Source organism: Vidua macroura, chromosome 2 (genome assembly GCF_024509145.1).
Source record: "Vidua macroura isolate BioBank_ID:100142 chromosome 2, ASM2450914v1, whole genome shotgun sequence".
NCBI classification, from domain to species: Eukaryota; Metazoa; Chordata; class Aves; order Passeriformes; family Viduidae; genus Vidua; species Vidua macroura.
Genome location: NC_071572.1, coordinates 84,219,271 through 84,223,768, shown reverse-complemented (window position 1 = coordinate 84,223,768; position 4,498 = coordinate 84,219,271). Strand labels below are relative to the sequence as shown.

Below are 4,498 nucleotides of genomic sequence, written 5' to 3'. Positions count from 1 at the left end.
CTTAATAGAAGGGGAGTTGGGTTCTCCCTTTTTTTTTTAAGATATTGTTCTTTCCCAATCAGCTCAGGGAAAAAAAAAAAAAAACAGCTCAAGAGGAGCGAAACTGCAATAAAAGTCTGAATGCCTGACTCCCATCTCCTCCCTCGCCCAGTTATCTTCTCTTTAGTACTGATACTAAACTAAAGTTTTATGGAAGTTAAATTGATTTTTTAATATTTTATGAAATATCCTTTCCATAGGACTTTAAAATGTTATTAGGTTGAACTCTCTTTCGCTTCTGACCTTTCACAGACATTGCGCCTTGCATTGATTTTTCAGCTCTTTGATACTGGCTGAGCTACAATAGCTCCAGCAAATAGGGGAAGAGGGGGAATCAAATGCCATTGCATTAAAGAACTTAAAAAAAAAAATCTAAGTTAGATTACCAACAATTCAACTTTCCTATCTTCTCCCCTCAGCACTCAAGACCTCCAGAGATAAGTCACCAAGTAAATGCTTTCTCTTATTCTCACCCCAGATTCAGCAGCTTTAACATGCTTCCAGCCCCCTTTATCAGCCACTCTTGGCATTAAAAACATGTATTAAAATACATATCTGAGCTGAGCCATTAGGCAATACTAACCACTCTCTTTCTCAACTAAATGATTTTCTGTCAGCTGGCTTGTCAGGCTCCTGAGAGAGCAGCAGGGGATCATTTGTAAATAATTATGTTGCACTAGTGATAAATTAAATCCACTTGAATCAATAGCATTTAGATTTTTAAAAGGATGTAGCCAAGACACTATCAATTAGAACAAACCCTGAATCAGTAGGCTTAGTTTTCACATCAGGTTCTTATTTAAGCCAGTCTCTTCTAGAAGATGGTGTGGGATATTTTTATCTCCAACTATGACAGCTGATTGACAGATACAAATACTTGACATATTAATTCCTTGCTCTTTTTATGATAGACATGGGGTACAGCATTTGTTTTCACTTTCCACAAATAAGATGTCAGTGCCACCTGAGATTTCAAAAAATACCTGGGACACACGCAAAGCGATGGGAATCTCCCAAATGACTGCTAGATTGGTGCCCTGGCAGAAGACCCTTGCACATCTCAAGGGGCACTAAGTGTTCCTATGCTGGCCACTGATTCAAGCTGTTCATGCAGTCCTAAAATTAAATCTCAAATAGATCTAATGAAAGGAGCTTACGGTGAGTTACTTAGACTCCATCATCTAAATATTTTGTACCTAAAATCAGCAGTCTTTGTGGTACTTGGATTACAGAATTTACAGAAGTTACTCAGAAAACTTCTAGTATTATCTATGTGACATGATGTAGAACGCTACCCAAGAGGATTTACAGCTCTGCATCTGGTGATCCAAGCTGGTATTCAGGGTTTTTTTCCCATGTCTCAGGAGACAAATATTAATTATGTTAATTAAGGCACCAAGGGAGAATTTGCAGATATTGCAATTTGTTTCTTGGTTAATATTCAGGGACTGGGTTTATTTATGTTTGGGGAGACACATTTTAATACAGACTCTCAATTCCAGCATCCATGTCTTAGAAACAGCTTCCAATCATAAGCTCAGGCAGAAGTGGTGTCCTGCTGCTTTTATTATCTGATTTCAACTGTTGCCTTATGACTAAGAATTCTGAAAGGGTGAGAAGGTAGATTAGAGCTGCACTACCTTCAGTTTAGCCTCCAGAAGACCTGAAGGGTGACCAAGTCACAAGTCACTTAATCTTCCACCAGTATATTTTGGGAACCCAGGCGGTTGCACACCAGCAGGATTGCCATAAACTGCACGCTGTGTTAGCAGTAATCCTTTTATTTATGTTTCCCATTCTACCCAGTCATGTTAACAGAGGTGAAGAACACAGTTTTTAATCTCCTAGCTTGTGTGCCATTCTAGTATGAGTAAGCAAGCAGCAAAAACCTTCAAGGTTGAATTAATCATATATTTTGAAACCCTTCACAGACTCAGTTCAGGCTGTGTCCAGAAGCATGAGATTATTTTGACAATATAATCTCTTAAGGGATAAAGGTCAGCAGCACTTGCTTCTTTCAAGAGGAATTTTGCCCTAGGGAGACGTTCAGGCTCAGGTCCATTATAATTGCCATGAATACAGAACTTGAATAACATGGTGTCAACAGGATTTTCCTTGTAACGCTATTCACCATCCCCAACCTGGGAAATACTTTGCAGAACAAACCTGATCCGTCAAGCTTACCAGCTGCTCATAGCTTCTTAGCTTACAAACTTTAAAAATGCTTCCATTTGAGACACGACATTGTAAAGACATCAGCTGAGAGGAACAGTTCAAACTGTGTTTTAAAACTTCATTTTGAATTTCTTGATTCTTATAAATCTTATTATAACCATTGAAAAATTTAGCTTGGAAGGGACCTTGCAAGGTAATTTGGTCCTATCCCCTGCTCAGAGCTGAAACAGCATCAAAAAATAGATTTGACTTATCAAGGTAAATCCTCCAGAATATCTGGGTTCAGTTTTTCAGACAGAACATGTACTTTGGTATATATCAAGAACAGACCAGAAATTAATTCATGTCTACACCAGGTCACTTGTGAAATATCTTTGTCCTGTTTCAGTTTGTATATTTGACCAATACATTTAAACATAAATTGGTCTGTGCTCACAAGTGTCTCTTCTTTGGGAAGGGAGCCTAGCCTAGGTGTAGCCATCTCCACCTACTCAGATGGATACAACCCCAAGAATCAATGGCAATCATTTGGTTATAACAGCAGCAGTTACATCACCTGTGTACAAAGGGGAAATCTAGATGGCAAAATGACACCATCAGCATTTTTTCTACAGCAAATTCCCAGCAACAGTTTACCCAAGGAATTGTTTAAACTTGCCAAGTAGCTGCTAATCCTTTAAAATTCAGCTTTGACTATGTATTTCTTACACTCCTAAATACACTATTGCTCTCTTAAGTACAATGGCCTGAACAATTTGTGGTTTATTTCACATTTATTAAAAAGTAGAAGGGCAATAACATACTCCTGAAGCTTCTTATATTTCTCATTGAGACCTGAGGTGGATTCAAGGTAGCCAACCATTTATTTAATAAAAAACAAAACCAAAACCAGACAAATAAACTCAAAACACAAAACCAACCAAACAAAAAAATCCCAGCAAACCATGCAGAATGTCCATATGTATGGTTTGTTTCTCAGAGTAAATATCACTTCCAGAACATCCACTAGCATTACACACTGCGATGGCATTAATCTAAAATCTAGTGTGCTGAATTCACTGAGCATCATAGAGGACCAGACTATTTGTAAATTATTTTGCCAAACAGACTACAATTAAATCACAGGCATGTTACTCCAGCCCTCAGGATGAAGGAGTCATTAAATGAACTGTGGTTTTTAAATTTATTTTATTAAATAAATGTTTTTTGCATTTCATGTCACATGCTGCTGAAAAGAAGAATCCAGATTCCCCTCAAGAAATGTGTTCTGGTTTGAAAGCAAAACCAGTGAGAGACTCTAAGTCAGAAATACAATTTATTGGGAAAAGGGAAAACAAAAGACAAAAATACACACAATGATACAAAAGGAAGACCACTGGCAAAGTCAGAATACAACCTGACACCCGCTTTGGCCAGTGTGCTGGTAGCAGTCCAAATTGGAGTGGCTGCAGTCCTCTTGGAGTGGCAGATGTGGTTGCTGTGTCTTCTTGGAAACCTGTGGAAAGGCTGCCTTTCTGTCTAGAAATTCCTGGATTTATCCAGGTGGGAATGCCTAGCTTCTCCCCCTGGGCGGAGCATCTCACAATGGGCTGATGTTATTTTGAGTCACAAGGTGTGTTCTTAATTACCTGTTAAACAGAACTGGCTCTTGGAGAGTGTTATCTCTGAGTCATGAGGCGAGACATTGATGGGCCTATTAACAGGAGATAAGGAAAACTGTCCAGATGCAACTGCTACTGGGATGGTAATAGGAAACATCTTGGTGCTCAGTCTTGGACATGTGGTTTGATGTGTTTAGGGAAATGTTGCATCCCGGGTTGCGTTCAGATTAGGGGCTTTATAATATTAGTTAGCCGGTTCTGTGCACACCCCTGTTCCCCTTGCAATGGTTCGCTCCAGGCTGCCTGCCATTGGAGTTTCTCCACGTTAGTCCTGTAACCACCCCCTGTTCATTCCTGAAACTTCTGTGCCAGTCACCCCATCCCCGCAATCCTGTTCGTCCCGGAACCCTGTACACACCCCTGTCGTGTTCCCATTGGCTGCCATAGTCCACGTCACTCGCGCGTTGCCTGTCCCCATTGGGCAGGAGGGCTTCTGCCCGTGTTTGCCCACCCCCTATAAAATCCCACACGCCCTCGGTCCCGTCGCCATCTTGTCCATGCAGCGCTAGGGAGCGGTCGCTGCTCTCCATCACAGTACCACGTGACAATAAACCCTCTCCAGCCAACCGCGAGGACAAGGTGTGCCTCCTTCGCCTCTTTGCCTCATCCCAGCACCAGTTACA

At 40.7% G+C, this 4,498-nt stretch overlaps 1 long non-coding RNA gene across 1 annotated transcript; it reads right to left on the bottom strand.

Annotated features, from left to right (window-relative positions):
* Positions 1 to 3,516: 3,516 nt before the first annotated feature.
* Positions 3,517 to 3,984, bottom strand: LOC128803969 (uncharacterized). Its single transcript, XR_008435886.1, has 2 exons — positions 3,843 to 3,984; positions 3,517 to 3,709 (listed from the first exon to the last, which is right to left on the bottom strand). It is a non-coding gene; the product is annotated as an uncharacterized LOC128803969 (long non-coding RNA).
* Between the last annotated feature and the right edge of the window lie 514 nt (positions 3,985 to 4,498).